This window comes from Felis catus, chromosome F1 (genome assembly GCF_018350175.1).
Source record: "Felis catus isolate Fca126 chromosome F1, F.catus_Fca126_mat1.0, whole genome shotgun sequence".
Lineage (NCBI taxonomy): Eukaryota > Metazoa > Chordata > Mammalia > Carnivora > Felidae > Felis > Felis catus.
The window spans coordinates 38,682,701-38,707,374 of NC_058384.1; the positions used below are offsets into that span (position 1 = coordinate 38,682,701).

The 24,674-nt window shown below is 38.5% G+C and overlaps 1 long non-coding RNA gene across 5 annotated transcripts in view; it reads right to left on the bottom strand.

The window, feature by feature from the left end:
* LOC109495687 overlaps positions 1 to 24,104 on the bottom strand; it is a 363,477-nt gene extending 339,373 nt beyond the window's left edge. For 4 of the 5 annotated variants that reach the window (XR_006591484.1, XR_006591487.1, XR_006591483.1 and 1 more), the window contains exon 1: positions 24,014 to 24,104. This is a non-coding gene — a long non-coding RNA (uncharacterized LOC109495687). The remainder of the gene's footprint in view (positions 1 to 24,013) is intronic. The other variant, XR_006591486.1, reaches the window with a different exon arrangement.
* Positions 24,105 to 24,674: the final 570 nt, after the last annotated feature.

Sequence of the window (24,674 nt, forward strand, 5' to 3'; positions counted from 1 at the left end):
ATGCCATCTTTCACAATTCACCTGGTGATGGTTGGGTACCATGTTGGACATTTCCCAGCCATAACCACCTATGGCTTTGTGTGAGGCAGCTGAGGAAGGTCTCTTTCGGCAGAACTTTGCTGTAAGTTCAGAATTCACAGTCTCCTGGTCATAGTTAGGCTCAACCAGTTTTTGGAGCATCCTAGTTAGGCATATACACGGCATAGGGAATGGGATACAGAGATATCCTTTTAAAACAATATCCACAGTACAGCTTGCTAATCAAGGTGCCAAAATATACTGGTACATAGTGAATGGATTATGGATATGCTGAGTGATACAAATCCCCTCAAAATGCAGGGCAACTTGTCCTAGGCTAACTTGTCCCCAAGCCAGTCACCTCCATCCATAAACAGCCTCCCCTGAGGACCCTCAGAGGACTGAAGGAGTGTGAGCAGAGTTTGACACATCTCAGAAGTGCCTGCAGGGGACAAGCAAAATGACTGTTATCTGGCACTTGCTGCTTCGCCACTCTCTAAGCCTGGCCAAAAGGGTATTCCACTGCCTGGATATTGATTTTTAGGAGCCAGCTCTCTAGATTATTTCAAAATAATAATAAAGCTATTTTGCAGAATGTGTTTGACTTTTTAGAGTGGTCACTTAGAACACATCAGTACCAATGGACAGATGTGTCCAGCATGCTTGGTGACAAAGACTCAAGCTGCTTCCTTCCCAGGGCCTGCCAGGAGCCCTGTCAGCCTCATCACCACCTACCGCCTTCATACCATGGGCAGGAATGCACTTTAGGAATCTTTTATATAAACTTCTCCAGCAGCTCCATGAGCCCCGTATCAGAAGGTTAAATGGTGGCTCTTGGCAGACACTGTTTTTCACAGCTTAAATTTCTTGTCATTATATGTATCAGATACATTCATTGCTACTGACTGCCCTAACAATGCAAGTGCATTTTGCAATATGTAACTTTATTATTAAGTTAAAATATCTGATAGGAAAGGTTTTACAGAAATCACATTATCCTAAGAAATAAACATTAATTACACTTCTAAGCAGAAGGAAAAATGTTATTTCCAATATAATTCAAGTGTTATAAATATTTTTAACCATTTAAAATTTTCATCACATAATTGCAGGAAGTTCTATTGTCAAACTTGACCTTAAATATGAAGAGACTATTATTTAAAAAGTCTTAATCAGAAATTATATTTCAACTGTAACACCTGATAATAAAACTTTATGGACATGAAAGCAAGTTTAAGGTTATTAATTTTTTTAATATTTTATTTATAAGTAAGTTCTTTGTAAGTTCTTCTCTTCTCATAACCATTTAATAACAAAAAAGGGGGGGGGGGTGCCTGGGTGGCTCAGTGGGTTAAGTATCCAACTTCAGCTCAGATCATGATCTCATGGCTTTTGAGTTCAAGCCCTGCATCAGGCTCTGTGCTGACAGCTCAGAGTCTGGAGCCTGCTTCGGATTCTGTCTCCCTCTCTCTCTGCCTCTCCCCTATGTACTCGCTCTTTCTCAAAAATAAATAAACATTTGAATTTAAAAAAAAAAAACAATGAATTTCTCCCCAGGCTTCATATAGACAACTCAAATCCCCTTCGGTTCATTCCACTGCACAATACAAATATCATTTTTCTGTGTGTGTCATTACAATGAAAAAGGTTAGGAAGTACTGATTTACAGATACTAACTGAACATAAGAATAGCAGAAAATACACAAATAAGGCACATTTGATGCCTTCATCAGAACATTCCAGAGAAAGACACACCCTTCTCTCGAAGCTATTTGGAAATGAAAGAGAAGTCCTGAGATTTACGGAGTAAATTCTTCTTTCTTCTAATTCCTAAACAATGCATTCTCATCTAATTCTTTTTGGTCTTTTAGGTATTGCCTAAATTAATGTAGCACCTGCTTATCTAATACACAGTATCTAATATGCATCCCAGAAGAATGAGAAAGAAAAACCATACTGCAGACACACATACATTGTACCAACCACAAGGGTTGAGATATCCCAAAGAGGGGTTCAGAACGGTCCAATATGGAAAATGTTCCACAGAAATTTGACTGTATTGGAAGCAGCTTTGCACAACGAACAAGGACCATGTGGATCCAGAATAAACAGACCTCCTTCAAGAAAGGACCTTAAAATTCAGCTCACAATAAATGAAACATCTCCACCTAAACTCAGAGAATGAAAGCCCAGGCCAAAGTGAACAGAGAAGCCTCAGATCTTGGCTTATATAATTTCTTGTGACTCCAAGATCAAGTAAATAAATAATAGGCAATAACTGACTTCATTTGGAGCCATTTAAAATGACTGCCTCCTTCAGCAGTCCTGTAGAGCACCCCAAACACAGATAGGACCTGACAAGCAGGCAGCTACGAGCTGGCCCAAGAGCTAAGCTGTTGGTAGGAAGGCATCTGGGAAACAGAAAGGCAAATGCGTTGAAGCAGTTGCCTGAAATCCCCAAAGCTTTCTCCATTAATGCCTGTTTTAAAATGCCGAGAGCATTTCTGTGAACTATTAAGGGTAGGCAGAGTTACCTAATGAGGCTGTTAAATTCATTAGCCGTGTGCTTCATCTTTCTTGGTTTCCAACGTGCACGTGAAGGAGACCTCAGAGAAGTCTGTCAGAGGTCATAACCGCAAGGTGGTCACTCAGTCCTGAGCCTTAGTGAAAGGCTCAAGGCTCCTCCTAAACCATTCTTTGAAAATACAATGGATTAATTACTGTCATTTGCATCTGTAGCTATGCAAGCTATGATAATGATGTGCTCTAATGAAACCTATGCCTCAGGCTATAAGCTGACGACCTGAGGGGCTGAGGGAGGATTCTCTCCACCTGAGCCCCGGGAGTTCCTAAATCCTAAAGTGTGTTAGAAAAGTTGGGGAATGGTTCATAACTTGGGGCAAATTCCTAACTGTAGACAAGCTACGCTGGGTCTTATATTCATAGCTCTCAGAAACTTTTACATGCCAGAGTTTGTTAATCTACATGTTGCCAAAGACTGACAACATTTATTTGGGTGAAATACCATTTAATCACGACTGGTTCTCAACTGATTTATAAGGCTCTTCCAAAATATACGCATCTAGGCCACCTTGATTCAAGTCTAGTTTTCCTATTATTAGAAAAAAGTACCTCTGCTCTCTACAGAAAAAAAGATTATATTTTTTAATAGTCTTTAAACAGGATCCTTATAATTTTCTTAAACCTTAGGGTCTCAAGTTGTATGTTTATTAATCCGCAGGAATGGAGCTTGCTTTCTGCTAACGCTTTTTTTTTCTTCTAATTTTTTTAAGCAGCCTCCACACCCAGCATGGAGCCCAATGCAGGGCTTAAACTCACAACCCTGAGCTGAGATCAAGAGTCAGATATTTAACCGACTGAGCCATGAAGGCGTCCCCCAATTTTTTTTAATTGAAGTTGACATACAATGTTATACTGTTGCAGGTGTACAACAGGGATTGGTGAGTGTAGTTACCATGTGTCATCACACAACATTATTACAGTGTACTACTGTTTTCTTTAATATCAATTGCACGGTTTACAAAGCGAGTGGTCCAAAAGACAGTAGACTGTATCTGTGTTGAAAAATTAAAAAGTGAAAAAAAAATCTATCAATGATTTCAAAAACTGGCCAAAGGAATGTTACTTAGCTAGAGATTTCAAAATACTGATTTTTCACTTCTCATCTGGAAATGTGGGAGCTGGACAGCCTCCCTGTAGTCATTTTGAGTATTTCCTTTTATTAGACAAATTTGAATAATTGTTTAACCAGTTTCAACCGTGTTGCATTAATCACAGCAAGACTTGGAGGAAAGAATTCGAAGGTGAAGCGACACCCTGGGATTTTTGTTTTTGCTGGGAGGTGCAGATAGTTGTTAGTTTGTTGTCACGCCCTGTTAGACTCTTGAATGCTGCTGTGTTCTTAAAACATATAGACTATATTTTCAGTTCACAAAGAACTTTTGCAGGTATTATCTAACGCAGATCAACTTAAATGCAAAAAAGAGAAATGTTACCCAAAGAACAACTGTTTACGAGTTGAAATTTTGTGAAAAAATGTTTAATCAATACTTCAAGATTTTCTTCTACCCTGGTAAGTTTGCAAAACTTAGCAAGTAAAAATACAAGACACCCACTTAAATTTGAATTTCAGAAAAACAAATAATACTTTGTTTAGTATAAATATGTCCATGTAATATTTGGGACATATTATACTAAAAAATTATTTGTTGCTTATCCTAAATGTAAATTTAACTGGGCATTGTGTATTTTACCTGGTAACCCTATTGGTAAAGAGTAACCTAAAATTCCTCTTCTAGCCAGGCTTTCTAGCAAGTAATTATTTGAGCAGAGAACACTAGGAGGCCTCTTTTTAAATGAAGTCAGGGTAATTTAGTAAAGCAAAGATTCTCTCTGAAAAACAATTGTGTCCTAAAGTGTTATTTTTGCACATCTGTATTTTTGTGCAATACATTTCTCAAAGTACTCTACACCTTTTAAAGCATAATTTTGAAATAGGAAGAATCATTTCTGTTTAAGTCTGTTTCAGGCTCAATCATCACAGAAACGCATGTTGATAAAGAAAAAAAAGGGGCGCCTGGGTGGCTCAGTCGGTTAAGCGTCCGACTTCAGCTCAGGTCATGATCTCACGGTCAGTGTGTTCGAGCCCCGCATTGGGCTCTGTGCTGACAGCCCAGAGCCTGGAGCCTGTTTCAGATTCTGTGTCTCCCTCTTTCTCTGACCCTCCCCTGTTCATGCTCTCTCTGTCTCGAAAATAAATAAATGTTTAAAAAAAAAGAAAAAAAAGAAAGAACAAGATGTAGGCAGCAAAGACAGCGATAAGCTTCAGTTATCCTTAAGACAAAAAACATTACAATAAATTGAGGATGAAAAACTGCCTTTCCTAGACATCATTTTAACTAACCAGAATATAACTGATCTTATGGTATTCTGTTCTTTAAATATGATATATTATGGCCTTACTCTGCTCTTGGCAGAAGGTATAATGTTTATAGGAAATAAGCTTAAAGATTGTAGGAGCTAGGTGATTCAAAAATTACAATGCTGTATTTCTAGACAGACGACCTAGACAGGATAGGTCTGAAGAAAAAATCCACCGCTGTGTGGAAATTGAAATACTCAACACAAAGAGTTGAGGGACCACTAACAGAGGCCATTTTACCTACCCTTCAAAGTATCCCTGACATCTATCTCCATCAATTCCTTCCCCATTGCTATTGTCAGAGAAACAGTTTTCTGTGTGATGCAATGCTGAGTAAGCCCAATGTGAAGCACCAATGTTTGTCAGGGACTTACATTCAGATTAAAAGTCACTTTCGCTGAAATTATTATTCTAGAATCCTGTAAGCAGAACTGTCTTGGAGAAGGAAAAACTAAGGTCACATTCACCTCAGACCTACACAGTGTTTAGAAAAAGATATGAGCAATGATGTTCTCCCAACCCATCCTTGGGAAAGTGCAACCGCCTCTAGTGTATAAACATGGGCCATTCCCCTCCCCATGTGACTTATAGAATGCGTGTTCTCATAAATAATACATGAAAGATGCTGCAATTGCATTGTTTTGAAGCTGAAGGTCATCAGTATTCTTTCCAAATTATCACAGTGGCGATTCTATTTTCCAAGAACTTGGTTGTTTAAAGAGGTTATTCCAAAATTGTTTGCATCTGTTTAGGACATGAGGATCATGTCTGACCAACACAAACAACCAAAGGGCAGGTCACTTATTAGAGATAAAACCAGACTGGGGAAAAACTCACAATATTTAGTATTAGGATATCTTCTCTATGTAACAATAGGAAACATAAGGGGCTCTTGTTATAACATCATAGCTCTTGGGAGTCTAAAATCTATGGCTATTTCTGATTGACTTAATTATTTAAGTACCTGAGCATAAAAAATAAAACTTCATCTTTTCCTTTTTTAATTGTCATTTTTTAATGCTTTGAAGTTTCAATATGCCCGCTTATGACTTACTAGGAATAGACAATGATCATCAAACCAACAAAAAATTACTTAGCACTTACCATGAACTTGGCCACATATTAGATCCTATGAGGGATAAAGAGATAAACAAGGTATAGCCTTGTCCTCACAGAGCTTAAGTTTACACACTAGCAGAGAACTGGACTATAATAACTATACTACAAATTAGAATATGTAAGTGCCCAAGCAAAGAAGTAAACAGTAATAAGAACACATACAAGGAAAAGTTTAATTTAGGGTTTCTAGAAAGATAGGTTCTGAGTCTAAGGTAGTGGGTAGGATTTCATTTAGCAGATTTAGGGGGAAAAACAAAAATTCCAAATGTGCATTAGTTCAAAAGCACAGAAGTAATAAATGGTGGGACATGGTCACAAAACGGTTGGGTATAGGATGGCTGAGAAAGAACAGGAATGATCAGTTTGACAATAGAGTATAAATAATAGCATACCCATTATGATAGACTTCTAATTTGGTTTTTGTTTTGTTCTCTTGTTTATTTTTTGCTTTCCCAATATCTGCTTCTGGTATCCACTTTCCTTGTTCTGGCAACAGTATTGGATTTTTTTCTCTACAGAACAGTCAGTTGCTGTTCCAGTAGGGCTAAAGACAGTGTAGAGTAGGAAGAAAAGAAGTCTAGGAGAGCGCCTCAATATATCCCAGCACTTAATAACTGCATGGAGGAAGGCAGCCCATAAAGGAACAGAGAAGAGATGACAAGATGTAGGAGCAGGCTGGCAAGAAGAAGGTCAGGAAATGGACGCTGCCAGCATAGACAACTTTTTCAAGTCTTGAAGGTGAATGTGCTGTAAAAGAAAGATGACTGATAAGGCAAGGGCACAGAGGGAAATGAGGGATCGAGTGAGGGTTTGTTTGTTTGTTTTTAATTGGATGTACTTAAGCATGATTAAAAATTGATGGGGAGAATCTGAGAGAAAGATGATGCTTGAGAAAAAAGAAGCAATACTTTATTTAGATCCTATATGTTATCCATCATAGATGGCAAAAGTATCACTGACTGATCTGGTAGGTTTTCAAATTTTCTCAAATTCAACTGATTCAGTCAAACAGCAGAACACTTTAAAAGTAAACAAATAAAAAGAAAACAGAAATGATTAACAGTGTGAGGTTCCTGGAAGGTGGAGGCGATGTGATCCAGAGTACAGACCGGTAGGCCCTGCCACAGGATAGGGATGACAAAGAGGTGCAGAAGAAGAGACAACAGCAAGTTCGGTATCGGGAAAAGTAGGGCATTCGCAGACAATGGAAGTACGAGTGATGTGAAATCAGGCACCAACATGGACGAGAGCTAAAAAGGGAAAATAAAGTTGGAGGACAGGAATAAGTTGCTGCAAGCACCACTACTGGTTAAGTTTTTCAGTAGAAATATTTATTTCCACATTGACTTGGCTTGCCCAGCAAAGCAGCTAAATGGAAGAAACATGTTTGGAGATACTTGAAAATGTCTCTCTCACTCTTGAAAATTAGTAGACTGCAAGTAAAATAACACTTTTAACCCTCCAGGTTTAGACTGGATAATGCAAGTTTTATTTATTTTTTAAAGCAAGTGGGGTTTTTTTTCATGTTTTTAATGTTTTTTAATTTATTTTGAGAGAGAGACACCAAGTTGGGGAGGGGCAGAGAGACAGAGATAGAGAGAGAGAGAGAGAGAGAGAGAGAGAGAGAGAGAGAATCCCAAGCAGGCTCTGCACTGTCAGCACACTGCATAGGGCTAGCGCCCGCAAACTGTGAGATCGTGACCTGAGCTGAAACCAAGAGCTGGACTCTTAACCGACTAAGCCACCCAAGTGCTCCCTAAAAGCAAATTTTAAATGACAAACTGAAAGTGAGTTTTGGAACCAACAACTAAAGTCTGTATTGCCAAGTGGTTAGTATGCTCATTGTGTGAGAACCATTCATTTATATAAATTATATAAGTACAGTTACTGATGGCCACACTAAACATTCAAATTTAATCAGTATAAGGATAAATGGGTTGTATAAATAAATAAATAAATAAATAAATAAATAAATAAATAAATAAATAAATAAAACAATGCCTTTGTCTTTGCTGCTTGGTTATAAAAGCCTTATTCCATCACAAATATTTTAAAGGTATCATAAACAACAATCCACCGACATAAATCAGGGCATATACCTTGCAAAGCAATATCACTGATGTCTATTATCTGGCTGTGATTGATTATCTGCTTATCCCAAACTCATCTAAGTTCCAATCCAGATTGTACACTGAAAGCAGGCTTGGTTCTGAAAATAGGGGAAAATTATTTTCAAAGCCAATGCATTAGTGGTCTAGAATTTTTAGTTACTCATCTTAAACATATGCACAATCTGGAACAAAAGTAATTGCTAAGCAGTAGTAGCAGAGTAGTCTAAGTCACATGGGAGACGGGCAAGATGCCCACATGTTTCTTGAAAAGGAAGTTCCTGGTATACGATTTCAAAGGCAGCTTTGTTAAACTGGCGTTCAATAAAGGCCAAAAAAGGATCTATAGAGAATTCCAAGCTCATATTTATCTTGTCGCATATCAATTTTTTATCAAAGTAATCATTTTATCACTAGTTTTTAAAAGCTTAGATAAAATTTTTTAAAAATTTGTCAATGATTATGTTCTACTTTTAAATATTCTTTTTTTTCAAATTTTTTTTCTAATGTTTATTTATTTTGGAGAGAGAGAGAGAGAGACAGAGCACAAGCAGGGGAGGGACAGAGAGAGAGAGGGAGGCACAGAATCCCAAGTAGGCTCCAGGCTCTGAGCTGTCAGCACAAAGGCTGACGTGGGGCTTGAACCCACAAACTGCAAAATCATGGCTTGAGCTGAAGTCAGATGCTTAACTGACTGAGCCACCCAGGTGCCCCTAATTTTAAATATTCTGATTTTGGGGTGTCTGCATGGCTGTCAGTTAAGAGTCGGATTTCAGCTCAAGTCATGATCTCACATGGGTTCATGTGGGTTCAAGTCCTGTATCAGGCTCTATGCTGACAGTGCAGAGCCTCCTTAAGATTCTCTCTCTCCCTTGCTCTCTGCCCCTCCCCCATTCACAGATTCTCTCTCTCTCTCAAAATAAATAAATAAAACTTTAATTTCTTTTTTTTTAGATTTATTTATTTTTGATAGAAGAGAGAGAGCACAAGTGGGGGAGGAGCAGAGAGAGAGGGAGACACAGAATCTGAAACAGGCTCCAGGCTCTTGAGCTGTCAGCACAGAGCCCAATGCAGGGCTTGAACTGACAAACCACGAGATCATGGCATGAGCCGAAGTCGGACGTTTAACCGACTGAGCCACCCAGGCACCCCTCAAAATAAATAAATAAAACTTTAAAAAGATAAATGAGTAAATGTTCTTTTACTATTCTCTCCTGTTCAGATTCTTTAGTCTACCTTCTCCTTCATGACATATTTTCTTGTGTGTATCTCTTTATCATCTGTCAAAACCCGGTTTAAAACGTCATCTCCTCAGGGGTGCCAGGGTGGCTCAGTCAGTTAAGCTTCTGACTTCGGCTCAAGTCATGATCTCGCAGTTAGTGAGTTTGAGCCCCGCGTCTGGCTCTGTGCTGACAGTTCAGAACCTGGAGCCTGCTTCAGATTCGGTTGTCTCCCTCTCTCTACCCCTCCCCTGCTTGTGTTCTGTCTCTCTCTGTCTCTCAAAAATAAATTAATGTTAAAAAAAGAACTGACTCTGCTAAAAAAAAAAAACATGCCACCTCCTCAGTGAAGCTTTCCCAACTTCAGTTAATAAATTAGTTCCCCGTCCTCCTCACATGGCATTGTATAGTTATACACCTCTCTCTGCCCCTAGACCTTTTTGTATCCCTAGCATTGAGCACCGTTTCTGACATTGTAATCTCAATAAATGCATGAGTTTGGAAGTCACTAGTATTTATAGGTAAGCACAAAAATAACTGTCATGACCTCTCAAGTACTTCCCTAATGCCATCCAGGTTACACATTATGTTCTCTGCAGACAAGACTCCAAATGCTAGCCTTTCCACTCACCCAGGCCGTTTTGGACTCATCCTCATCAATTCTGTATTTACAACTTTGCATGTACTCTCATATTTGCACCCATGTCCCAGTCTCTCTCACTGTCAATCCCTCACTCTCTTTCTCCCTCACCAGAATTTATATCTCTATGGTAGGAGACAATGAGAAGTCTGTATTCTCTTAGCCCCTTATTGCTATTTTCAGACTGTTCTTCTAGCGCTTTTATCTACAAAACCCTCTTCCCCTGAAGTTCATGCCTCCTTATTTATTACCAGCGTCTCCATTTCCTTGTCAATTTCAAACACCTGTTTCAAAACCATGACCCAAAAGTCATTGATGACTGTGGCACCCAATTCACATTTTTTCTCTCATCTCTTATGTTTTCTGGGCAACTTCAACAATTATGTGGAAGCTTAAAAATTGGAAAAGAACTACCTGGTATTTTTTAGCACCTTCTATGTGCTAAATACTGTGCAAGTGCTTTCATGAATTATCTTGTTTAATCCTCCCACTGATCCCATGAGACATGTGCTACAATTAACCCCATTTTACAGGTGAGAAAATGGAAGCTTAGACACTCTTACTGACTCTTGGCCAAGATCACACAGCAAGCAACTAAGTAGTAGAACTGAGAGGGAAACTCAGGCAGCATGACCACTGGGCTGCACTTTAAACCACTAGTCCATGCTGTCCCTAGATTAAAAGAAAAACCATAGTTCCTTGATTTCCCAAATATGGTGGCCTCTCCCTTCGTAACAACAAACTCCCAGTGCCAAACCAGGAGTCTGTGGGCACTGGGAACTGCTCCTATATGAAATATTCCAAATTGCATTACACCTTCTCCCTCCACCTCACCTGATTGCTTACTGCCCTCCCACATGTTCCTCTACCCCATGGAGATTTCAGTCCTTCTACTCACCCCCTACTAATCTCCCTTACCCACACCTTCTAGACCATTAATAACCATCTAACCTGCACCCTCAACAAGCTAATGCCCTGTTCTCCAGCCTTACTGCTTCCCAAATTTCTAATCATGATCCATTTTAATCACATGCCTTTCCTCTCCTATATCTAGCCCTGACATTACCTCGCCATTCAGCAGCATCTGATTATGATGCTGTCCCTCACCTTATAGTACTTGGGGCTGGGTTTTCCTGGTTTTTATATTTCCTGACCTCTCTTTCTAAGAATCTCTATTTGGTTTTTCTGACCAAACTTTCAATGTTGGATTCCAAGGGTTTTCTGACTCTTTTATAATTTTAAAATAATTTGGGGGCATCTGGGTGGCTCAATCGGTTGAGCATCTGACTCTTGATTTCGGCTCAGGTCGTGATCTCACAGTTTGTGACATCGAGCCCTGAGTAGGGCTTTGCGCTGGCAGCACAGAGCCTGCTTGGGACTCTCTCTCTCCCCATCTCTCTCTGCCCCTCCCCCCACTTCTCTCAAAAATAAACTTTAAAAAAATACTCTGTATGATACTATAATGGGGGATAAATGTCATTATACATTTGTCCAAATCCATAAAATGTACAACACCAAGAGTTAGCCTTAATGTAAACTATGGACTGTGAGTGATTACGATGTATCAATGTAAGCTCAACTGTACCAAATGTACCATTCTGTGGGCTATGTTGATAATGTGGAAGGCTGTGCACGTGTGATGGCAGCAGGTATTAAAGTCTAAAAAAAAAAAAACCTTTATAGTATAAGCTGTACGTATTTCTACAATTTTATCCTTCTACAACTTGTTCTTTTCATTCAAATTTTCAACATTATTTTTAGACACCTAAAACAATTTATCTTTTCTCCTACTAGTAGACATTTAGGCTGTTCCCAGCTTTTTACAACTGTAAATAACACTGCAGTAAGCATTCCTTTTTCTTGGTGCACATGAGACTTTCTTGAAGATTTTCAAACTTTTTGTAATCAGGACAGCTTTACACTCTTAAAAATCACTGAGGACCCCAAGGAACTTTTGTTTATGTGGATTATATCTATAAATATTTGTCATATCAGAAGTTGAAACTTAAATATTAACAATGCAGGGCACCTGGCTGTCTCAGTCTGAAGAGACTACAACTCTTGGGTTGTGAGTTCGAGCCCTACGCTCCATGCTTGCAAGGTGTGGAACCTGCTTAAGATTTTCTCTCTCCCTCTCCCTCTGCTCTCCCCCACTTGCACACATGTACAATAAATAAATAAATACATACATACATACTTTATTAAAAAGCTTTGACCTTCCAAAACCCCTAAAGGATCTCAGGGGTGACCAAAGGTCCCAGATCACATTGTGAGAGCCGCTACTCTTAGGTATATACAAGGTTGAAGATCTCTGCATTAATATAACACTGCCAAATTTCTCTCCAAAGTGGTTATACTAGATACACTCCCAGCATCTGGCAGTTCTGCTTTTTATTTTTTCCTAACTGGTGGGTGCAATTTTCAAGGATGTTGTTTATATATGTGTGTATGTAATATATACATAACTATATATATATATATATATTACATATAATTACATATAATTTATATTATATTATATATATATAATATATATATCACAATTCCTTGCTACCTTGATAGATCTCAAAGGCCTTCAAACAGCTTTTCAAATATTTAATCGTTTTTCTTAAATGACTGAGCCACCCAGGTACCCCTATTAAACAAGTTTTTCTAATGAGCTGAGCAGAAGCTTGCTTTCTACCACAAGAATGTCTATCATTACCACATGCAGAAATCAGGTTACATTTTCTTTTTAATATTCATATTATTTAATATTCATATTTGGCTTAATAAAATGTAAAATTAAGCAATAGTTCTATTCTCCTCCTGAACAATATAAGAACCTAAAAACACTTTAATTGTAATATCCCTCCTATTTTAGCACTGTTTATTGAGTATTTTTTATTAACTTATTTTTATATTTCCTAAATCAGTCATAGTTATATGTGTATATGTACATATATATGTATACATGTATAAATTACATAGAGTTTCTCTGATTAGGGAAATGAAATACATAATATACATTATATATTTTATTATTATATATGTTACATAATTGTGTAGTATTATTTATTAAACATTATACATGTATATATTTTATATGTTATATATATTACATATGTGTATACATATATAATGTATATAATTTCTCTAAACTGTTTTCTGGATTATTTTCTCAAAAAATATCTTCCAATTCACTAATTTTGTCTTCAGCTATGGATAATCTGTTATTTAACCCATCTACTGAGTTTTCTATTCTTTTCTATTTTTCATCTCTAGAAGTTATTTTTTTCTTTTCCAATCTATCTGCTCTTTTCTCAAAGTGTCATATTTTTCTCTATATTTTCAATAATCTTATGAATTTAGTCTTTCCAAAAAGTCTTATTTATTGTTTCTCCAAGATTGTTTCATTATTCAAAGGTCTGTGGAGTATAATCCTAGTTTTTTTGTGTCCAATGACTTTTCCTTTCGACGGCTCTTTTTTTTTGAAATTCCTATGAAGTTTTGAGGTACATCAAATATACTATATCTTGATTATTTTGGAGATTACATAACTATACACATTTGTAAAAATTCATCAAAACTTTAACTTTAAAGACTGAAATTTACAATCTGTAAATTATACCTCAATGTGATTTAAATTTTTTTTGAACCCCAAACCCATATTGATACAAATTTTTATTTTAAAATCCCTACATGAGACTTTTTCTTTCTACCTCAAAACCCAGGTAAAACAGTTTACAGGCCTTCTTTCGGTGACAGTGGGCATTTTTTCCCTAATCCACCACTGGAAGTGCATACATCCGTTCAGGGATCCCAAATGGGTTTGAGTTTTAAAGTCCTACTCAACTAGGGACAAAAGCTTCATCTCTTGACCACATGTGTTACAACCCAACCCTCTAGGTTATTGAAAGCACAAAACCTCCACTGCATTCCATCAGGCGGGCACCACCTCAGCTTACTCTTTCACCATTATGGTAATTTTGAGGGAGTCATAATTGAGAGATAGTGAAGGAAGCTTTCTGCTCCTTTGTCATTTCTGACCCCTGGAAATACCCACTACTTTCTGAGTGTGGCTCTGCTTTAGCGAGAGTCGCTGCATGTATATTAGATTTGTATGAGTTTGCAGGGGGTGAGTTCTTATGTTTTCTGGTCTGCCATATTTTCAGGACCAGAAGTGCCCTCCTTTCCTCTTATTCAATGAACTGTCACTGGGTGGCATGTATTCCCACGGCTTCAAGTTAATAGGCTGATTAACTCCCAAATCCACATCTCTAGCATAGACATCTCATTTCAAATCCAGAAATACACTTGCAATTCACAAGTAGATATTCCCACCTGAACATCCCATAAAAATCTTAAACTCCATAATATGTTCATATCTAAACTCCCTCAAAACTATATCTTTTCCCCCAACTAATGGCATCACCATCCCATCAGTTTTCCATGCCATACATCTGACATTTTTCCTCTACTTTTCTGCTCCTTTATCCCCTGTCAATACTGCAATTCTACTCCTTTATGTCCCCCAGATAAGTTCCCTCTTCTCCATTCTCACTGCCTTAATTCATACCTCTCTTTATAGTCTCCCCAAAAATATTCTCTACAGTTAACAGTCCATCTTTTGTACTTTTTCCAGAAAATGACAAACCCAAATGCCACTCTTCTCTTTAAAATCCAAAACTGCATATATGTTCTGCCACTGTATACATAAGGAAGCCCACATCACGAAATTTCATGTCACATCCTTTCATGACCTCGCTTCTTATTCAATGTCAACTCCTGCTAGCTCCCTCTGAAGCTCAAGCCTTAGGGAACATCTGACTTCCCTAAATGCAATGTACCTTTTGACACTACCAAATCTTTGGACATGAGAACCAAGCTGCCTAGACTACCATCCACACCACACACCCTCTTGGCCTAGAGATTCTCCGGCATCCTTGTCATTCACGTCAGCCCAAGAAGCATGTTCTCTCTGACACCTTCCCCAACCTTTCAGAACCCTGCCCTAGCCATCACGGGTGCCCCCTCTGAGCTCCCAGGGGAGTTCAGATAAATGCCAAATGCCATTTACCACATTGTTTTGAAAAACTATTTAGACTTCTGTCTCCTCCACTATACTACGAATTCCCTGAGGGAGGGAATACTGTTGTACTATTTATGTTACCACTCCTAATTCCTAGCATAGTCCCTGGCCCATAGTAAATATTCTGCTGACTCATTAATAAAAATTGTCATACTTGCAATTTAGGGAAGACTACATGATCTATTGGGTCTCATCCAGATATAACTTATATGATCAGTCAAGGTTGAAAATAATTGTACCTAAAACTCTACAGGCAAAATATGCTTATTCTTTTCCTATCTGTAAGCCTTAGAGTATAGGCATTGTGTAATGTACATGTCATGATAAGCTCTCATAGGCTGCCACTTCCAGCTTCAGTCTATTTTTTAGAATTCATAGGGATTAGTGTACATTATCCTCTCTTAAAGCAAATGGCACTTCAGCTTGACCAAGTTTAATGTCCATATAAAAATCAGAAATGCTACAAATTGAGGCATATAGAAATATTTCCCATCTCTCCTTCAGGCTCTGTCTGCCATCTGCATCCTACATCCCCACTGCTAACCTGCATCCAACCACTTTCAATCTAGAAACCTCATTCTCTGTGGAATACTTGAATCGGAACTAATTATAGCAATAACTAAAATGGTCCTATGAATGCATGCACTGCACAACAAGAATACTTTTACTGGATTACTTAGCCGTGGCATGCTGGGTCTGTTAATGTGCTCTGCCTGGCTTCACTGCAGACATACTTCAGAAATTGTAAGGCTGCAGTTAAAGTAATAGAAGGCCAAAGAAACCTGAAGAGATAAAGAATCAAATTCATCTCCTTGGGAATATGTTTTAAAACAATCTTCTAATGGGAATAAGGGACTTAAGAGGTTCATTTCAGAGCAGATGTCAAACCGGAGCTGGGTCTGTTTTGTAGGTTTTGTTCACTAGTTGGCTTTCTGCTGCATCAGTTTTACTTGAGTTTAGAAAAGCAGCCTGAGACAGCACTCATAGCAAAAAGTTGTGCAGGGCCTTGTGATGCTCAGGCTCCCTTTCTGTGCAGCAACCCACTGAGAAGAAAGGGATGCACCAGGCCACTGGTTCTCTCTCACTCAGTGATAAACACATGGCTCTTGAAAAGAGCTTTTCCTGAAAAGCAAATGGAACTAAAAAACTTAATTCGGCATGGTGTTGCCAAAGTATAAAAGCAATCAGCTTGGTCTTTAGCTAATTCCATCAAAATAGAAGGAAACATGAAAATAAACAGGCAACAATAGGACACTGTCTCAAGACAGAGGGCATATAGCATGGCAGTTAATGTATTAACTTTGGACTATGAATCAAAAGGGAGCTGTGTTTAAAGCTTAGCTCTTTGGGAGCACCTGGGTGGCTCAGTTGGTTAAGTGTCTGACTCTTGGTTTCAGCTCAGGTCATGATCTCATGGGTCATGAGTTCTAGCCCTGCATCAGGCTCTGTGCTGACAGTGCAGAGCCTGGTTGGGATTCTCAATCTCTCTCTCTCTCTCTCTCTCTCTCTCTCTCTCTCTCTCTCTCTCTCAAAATAAATAAGCTTAAAAAAAATGTAACTTAGCTCATCCATTTACAGCCATATGACCCTCTCAGAGCCTTAGGGTCTCTGCCTATAAGAGAAGAATGAAGCTTTTAACCAAGCTTCAAAAAATTATATTCATCAATAAATTTAAATTGTCTTAGCCTCAGTAGTACAAGACAGCAGGTAGTATAAGAACAAGAGGATGGATCTATTATGTCCTTCTTTATTGAATACTACAGAAGAAACTTTATATAATTGTTGGCAACTTGGCTCAATGATCAATGCAACAAACATCTGAACAGGTTGCCTAGATTCTATCCACCTCTTCCTCTGACTTATCACTTCACCTTCAACAAACCTTCAGTTAATCTAGTCTATGACAGTATTTTCTACCTGATACTGTAATTATAATATATTTAAAGGGATATTTCTAAACTGGCAACATGTCTGTGATCTTCAAATACAAGATTCCATCATATATCAAATTACCACCAATGCTAAGCATGTAGAATGTTACAAAAAGCATTGCAACTATACAAGTTGAAGTCAGGAGCTCAAACCAAATTTAATTTAGATTTGATTTGAAAACATTCTAGTGTTATGGTTGCGTGGTTTTAGAAAAATACTCATGGTTGGTTCTGGTTTGAATAGGTTGACTGGGTTAAAACTAAAACATTTCTCCATTGGTTTGTGGTTAACCAATTAATTTATTGCTTCAGAAGTTGAAGTTGGTTAGCCAGCCCCAGGTTTGGGTTCCCGGTTCAATTCAGTTCAAGTTCCTAGAAAATGTATACTCAGAAAACTGAATGATTCCTAAATTACCATGTGCTAAATATTCCAACTTCCTCAAAAACCACAAGTCTCCCACAAACCACAAACTCTCCTACTCTGGTAAGACAACAAATGTCCTAGCAAGAGGCTGCCCAGAATCCAACCCAAAGTAGAGCAGAAGGCAGGCAACACCTAGTCTGAGAGCAAAGAGGACCCCGACAGTTCGACTTACAGCAGAAGATAATCACTGTACTAAAACATGTGCCTTTCTTGGGCATTAGGAATCTTTATGTTGGCAACTCTCAACCATATCTGGACACAAATGTGTATCTCTTCTAGTTAGGAGGCATCTGTCAGGTAATCATTTACAAATAATTGTTGAATTTGTTTCAAATGGACATATTAATACATAGATGTGTGCATTCATATATATAATGACTATATGTTTATGCCTTAATGAATTATTCTTAGTCACATGCATTCTGATACGTGTTCTTTGTCCAGGAGGAAAATACATGGGGCTACAGGGGGTACATATCTGGGAATGATATGTACCTGCATTTGGGCATAAACTGTATGTGGCAGCTGAAAAATGTGACAGCGGGTTCTTTGGATGGCATTCCCTTATTTCTGTTCATACCACGGGATAAACTTGGTAATGAAGACATGAGAATGTGGACATCAGACTAAGGGTTGAGGTATAGCCATAGGCATCACAGGTCTTGGATTCCCTGAAGTATTACAATGGCTATGAGACCTATTAAAGCATTGCAATAGCTGAGGCCTATATTAAAGCCAATTTGCCCTGAGAGTAACTAGCTCTAACAATATCACAGATTCCTTCATAAGATCACTTGACCTTGGTTAGTGCCAATTTGCATGAGCTTGAGCAATTAAGTATCAAAACCAAAACCTTCTCAATATTCCAAATTTAAATTCTGGAATGTGCAGCGGAGAGGAAATTTAGAAATCTCCTAATCTAGTGGTTTCTAAATTTAGCTGGCCACCAGAATCAGTCGCAGAGGTTTATAGAAAAGATCTTTTAAATAAGAATGTAATGTCCAGTGTGGCAACCTGGAAATCTAGGACCTTAGGAAACACCCAGGAAATTGTGATGATCAGTCAGCTTTGGACACTACTGATCTAGTCTATCCCCCTTTTTCCATTCAGAATAATGTAAGTGCAGACAACTCTTCAGTTGTAATAATCATAGCTAATATGTGTAAAGCGCCTGCTGTGAACCACTTTAACAAACCTCCCCTCCAATCTTTGTAACTACTCTTAAATCCATGCTGTGAGTAAACAACTTTCCACAATCTCCTCTCTCTAGATGTTCTGCACTATTCTCATGCAGTTTATCTTTTCATATGCTTTTGATGGGCATTGTTAGGTGTCCATGTGGTGCTTCAAAAGTCCTGCCATCTTAAGCAAAGAAGATAAAGTGATTGAATGGCATTTTTCATCAACAGCAGGTTCTCAAGGGTGTTTCCTAGGACCTTTAAGGCATACATTATACTTTTCTCAGGCTTGTGGCATGTCAAACCCCATGATGATCAGGGAGATTAATGAACTCTTAGCAAATTAATATGTTCATGATTCACATGAGTATAAATTACCCAGTGAAAACCCATGGTGCTTGATCACCAGGCACTTCCAGGACCAGGGCTCCAAGATTTCAACCTCTTCTTCCCACTTCCAACCATTTCCATGTTAGGCCAACATATGATTTAGATTGATGGGCCTACTCAGAACATTAAGATGCTTGGCTACATGACTAAGTTTTCATACACAAAATGGCTTCACTTTTATTAAAAATACCCACAATGAAACAAGTCTAATTTCAAGAAATTTTGTTGCCAGGGTGCCTGGGTGGCTCAGTTGGTTAAGCATCCGACCTTGGCTCAGGTCATGATCTCATGGTTCATGAATTTGAGCCCAGCATTGGGGTCTGTGCTTACAGCTCAGAGCCTGGAGCCTGCTTCAGATTCTGTCCCTCCCCTGCTTGCATGCTCACTCTCTCTCTCTCTCAAAAATAAATAAACATTAAAAAAATAAAAAGAAATAAAGAGAAATTTTGTTACTGATGTCTCTACTATTACTCGCTTCCAGAATTTCTAGCAACAAACACTTTGACTTTAATCAAAATCCACATAAAAAAAAATCCACACAAATGCTTTACTTTTCAAATGATTGTCTGGCATCCTGGTAGAGAATTTACCTGTTAAGCATAGTCTGCCAAAAGGGTGAAATGAAGTAAGACAGCATCTGACAATATCCCTGGCAACACTACCACCATTTTGTGCCACAGGCCCTCAGTTTGCTTACATCATTTCTGAACTCTAATCAAAGCCTCCCAAAGGAAAGTTTTGGAAGCCTGAAAACATATATAATCCCCTTTGAAATAGTTATTTTGGGGGGCTCCTGGGTGGCTCAGTTAGTAGAACATCCAACTTCAGCTCAGGCCGTGATCTCACGGTTCATGGGTTCAAGCCCCACGTTGAGCTCACTACTGTCAGCATGGAGCCTGCTTCAGATCCTCTGTCCCCTTCTCTCTCTCTCTCTCTCTCTCAGTCTCTCTCTCTCTCTCCGCCCCTCCCCCACTCATGCTCTCTCAAAAATAAAAATGAATATTTAAAAAAATAATAATTAAAAAAATAGTTATTCTTAAGGGGGTGCCTGGCTGGCTCAGTGGAAAGAGCATGTGACTCTTGATCTTGGAGTCATGATTTTGGGCCCCCTACTGGGTGTAGAGATTACTTAAGTAAAAATAAAACTTAAAAAGAAATAAGAAAATTATTTTTCTAAATTGCAGAAAATTGAATGGATCATATCACAAACGAGATAAAAGTTAGTGCCTCCGTAATAAATGCCAGCTACACTTCTTGTGATTATTTCACCTTGTTTAGCCAACTGTGTAAATGATGTTACCTAAACTGACAGATGAAACAGGAAGAAGGTATAATAGAGTCTTCTATAAGCTAAAACTTCAAGAGTCGTATTTACAGACACATGGGCATTTGGGGAACTCCAAAATCATTGGGTCTCAGCTCACTTTACAGTTTTCCAAATCCATTCATGGACATTATCATGCATGTTCCTCACAGCAATTTCCAAAGGAAGCAGTCATGCAGCAGTGAAAGAAGTGTGCTCTGAAGCAGGAAGCTTGAGTTTGAGTGCAGGTTCTCAACTTCACTAGAGGTCTGATAGTTATTTGTCAATGCCATTACCTGTGAAATGTGTGTGCTGATAGCTACTTTCACTTGCTGAACAGATAAGTGAAATGAATACATAAAAATATCTAGCTCTGTTTCCAACTTCTAACTTCTTTCCATGCAAATCCCAATGGGTATTCTTTTTTATTTAGAGAGAGAGAGAGAGAGAGCACGAGCGGGGGGGGGGGGGGGGGGGGCGGTGCAGAGAGAGAGGAGGAGGGAGAATCCCAAGCAGGCTCCATGCTGCCAGCATAGAGCCCAACCTGGGGCTCAAACTCAGGAACTTTTAGATCATGACCTGAGCTGATACCAAGAGTCCAATGCTTAACCAACCGAGCCACCCAGGAGCCCTCCAATGAGTATTTTTTTTATCGTGACAAAATGGTTCCAAAATATAGCAAGTCTCCAGGAAGAGCCAATAAAAAGTATTAAAGAAGAATAATGGAAGACTACCATGGTGGCACATGAATTACATTAATGGACTCAATTCCTCAATCCCTCTCTGCATCCACCTTTTTTGCAGTGTGACTCAGCAGTTCCTTCTAGGAAAAATGGAATGTGTTTCCCTGCACCTCAAGTCTAAGTTCATTCCTGTGAATTGTTTTGGCCAATGAGATGTTAGCAAACTTGCTGCAAGCAGAGATTTATAAAAGTGCTTTTGCATTTGCTTCCTGTCTGCCCTCTGCACCTCACCATGGAACATGTCTGGGCTGGCTGGTGGTTAAAAGATATGTAGCCCAATTGCATGCATTTCCTTAGACCATGAGCCAGCAGACCACCAGACTTAAGAATGAGCCTAACTAAAGCCAGAAAAACTTCCCAGCTTAGCCCAGCCTAAATTACAAGCTGCAAATGCAAGAGCTAAATAAACATTTATTGTTTTAAGCTGTATTTTCTCAGTGGGGTTTTTATAAGAAAATTAAGCCCTATAGAAAAAATATTTGAGTGACTATTTTCTCAATTCTCCCAAATGGTACATAGTTAATTCATTACATATAATAAATGCCTTAGGGTATTAAGGCTTAATTATCTTCTGGAACCCTGCTAAGAAGGGATGTTGTATGCCATTGCACTTTGGATGGTTGTCATATAGCATAATTGTAACAAGAGATAACTAATACAACCATATATGCTTTACAAAGTCATCATTCTTAAAATAATGTGTCACCAAAATGACAGAGTAATGGACCAAAATTAAATATCAAAAAGTCTGAAATCTATAAAAACTACAAAATAAAAGTGACATTTTAAGAAAGAAATGGAGCATTCATTGTGACAAGTGGCTACTATATGCAGAACAAAAACCTAACTCCTTGACATCTTGCCTTCAAATACACTCCATATTGTTAAAAAGAGTATTTGTTTGAAGAAAAAGCTGTATTATAAAAAAAAATAGATAATAGTTCATATCATCTTCTACTGATAAAGGCCTTTTTAAGCATGATTACCAGTAAAGGAAACAATAATAAAATGATTGATAGATCTATGTGAAACTTTAAAACATCACTGTATGTTTAAAAGTCAAAAATATTAACTCTGACACAAAATTTTCATATTTCAACAAATAGTTAAAAGGAAAACAAGAATTAAATTTGGTAATAGCTATTACTTATATATGTGTTTTCATAGCAAAAACATATTGAGCTTCTTCTATATGCCAGAACTGTGTATTTGGAGCTTAAGTAGAAAGCAGGGGGGGGAAAAAAGAAGGAAAGAAAGCAGAAAGAAGCACAACCCCTATTCACACAGCACTTAAACTTTAGTGAAGAAGCCAGAATAAAAGCCAGTAAATAAGTACAGGAGAGCATTCCAGTAAGAGGAAACTGCATGTGCAAAGGCCCTGTGGTGGGAGGGAATTTAGTGCATTTGAGAAACTGAAATAAGGCCAAAGCAGCAAGAACACAACAAACAAATGAGAGACTGGCTCAAAAAGAACTAAAGAGGAAAACAGAGGCCAGAAGTTGCAAAGCCTTATAAGGCCTCAGGAAGACATTTGATGTTTACCCTAAGAAAGTTACTTAAAGTGAATGGTTTTAATTGGGTGGGTGACATGATCATATTTGTGTTTTGACTTTCTGACTATAGACAAGATAATTTATTCAAACATGTGAAGTTAGTGAGTTACTGTATTAACACAGGCAAGCTCTAGGAATTTGGCCCAGAGGGATGGTAATGAAGATACCGACAAGTGAATGGATTCAAAGATACTTTAATGATTAAACACACACACACACACACACACACACACACATAAGCTTGGTGACGGGAAGGATTAAGGGAGTGACGGAAAGATAATATTCTATTATGCCAAAATGTGATAATGGCATTCACTAGGCAAGTTAAAATCAGTAGAAAACCAGGTGGGGAAGAGATGGATCATGAGCTTTATCTTAAATATTAAACATATTCAGGCTGAATTGTCTCTGACACACTCATGTAGAAGTGAAGTAAATGGTTCAGTATAGAGTAGAGGTAGGAGCTAGAGAAAGAAATTTGGATCTCATCAGCATTTAGCGGATAGCTGAAGCTACAAACATGGATATTTGAAGCTGTGGGAAAGCTTCTCAAAGCAGAGACCGAAGATAAGTATCCCTAAGACTTAGCCTTTAGAAGTTCCCAAGATTGACGGCCAGCTGGAGAAGAACAAAGACTTGCGAAAGAATGAGGCTAGCGTGAAAGGAGAAAAGCCCAGGGCGGGGAGGAGTAAAATCACCAAGGCCAGCAGAAGAGAAAACTTCAAGAAGTAGTGGTCACCAATGTCCAACTCGGTGGAAAGGCCAAGTCAGACAAGGACCTGACAAGGTGGTATCCTGAGCAAGAGCTGCCAAATGCATTCAGAGGTGGGAAAATGAAGACATCAAGGACAGTCCTCCCCGCGAACCCACGGGGGATACCTTCCAAGACCCCTCGTGGATGCTTAAAACCAAGGAGAGTACCAAAATTTACATATCCTATGGCTTTTTGTATACATACCTATAATGAATTTTAATTATAAATTCGGCACAGTAAAAGATTAACAACGATAATAATAAAATAGAACAATTATACCAATATACTGTAATAAAAGTTCTGTGAATGTGATCCCTCTCTTTCTCTCAAAATATTACACTGTAGGGGCACCTGGGTGGCTCAGTCGGTTAAGCGCCCCACTTCGCTCAGGTCGTGATCTCACGGTTCATGGGTTCCAGCCCTGAGTCTCCGTGCTAACAGCTCAGAGCCTGGAACATGCTTTGGATTCTGTCTCCCTCTCTCTCTGCCCCTCCCCCGCTCGCTCGTGCGGTCGCTCTCTCTCCCTCTCTCTCTCAAAAATAAATAAACATTTTTTTAAAAAATTTAAATACTGTCATCTTTACAAAGTATCTTAAAAAAGATATTACCCTGTACTCACCCTTCTTGTGACGTTGTGAGATGTGAAACTGCCTACGTAATGGGATGAAGAGAGGTGAGTGACGCAGGCGCTGTGACGTAGCTAGTCTACTATTCACCTTCTGATGATTCGTCAGGATCATCTGCTTCCTCCCCGCGGTTTGCCGTGGGGAAAATGAAAGCACAGATAGCGAAACTGCGGATAAGAGGGGAACCACTATATAGGCAACTCTTGTCAGAAAATAGGTTGCAGAACAGGATTATTGAGGGATGTGATTAATCTCTCCCTGCTTTCTTCCTTTTTGGATTTGCCATATGTTTTGTTATTAACAAAATTTTAAGTTTATTTATTTTTCATTTACACCCAACGTGGGCCTCAAACTCACAATCTGGAGATCAGGAGTCACATGCTCTTTCACCTGAGCCTCCGGCGCCCCCTACAAAATGTTAAAGGTTATTAATATCGTCAAATTCAGTACTCCAGAATTTTGTCAGTAAGTATAAAATGGATAATAGTTTAAAATATATGGGCGATTTACATACTAAGTGGTATATATTAGTCCTCATCATTAAGGTTTGTAAGAAATAGAAGTAAAAAGTAAATGTAATTTAAAAATCAAAATAAAAGTAAGTAATGTATGGAAAGTTCTTACTTCCCTGGCTGACACAAATAGACATTTTCT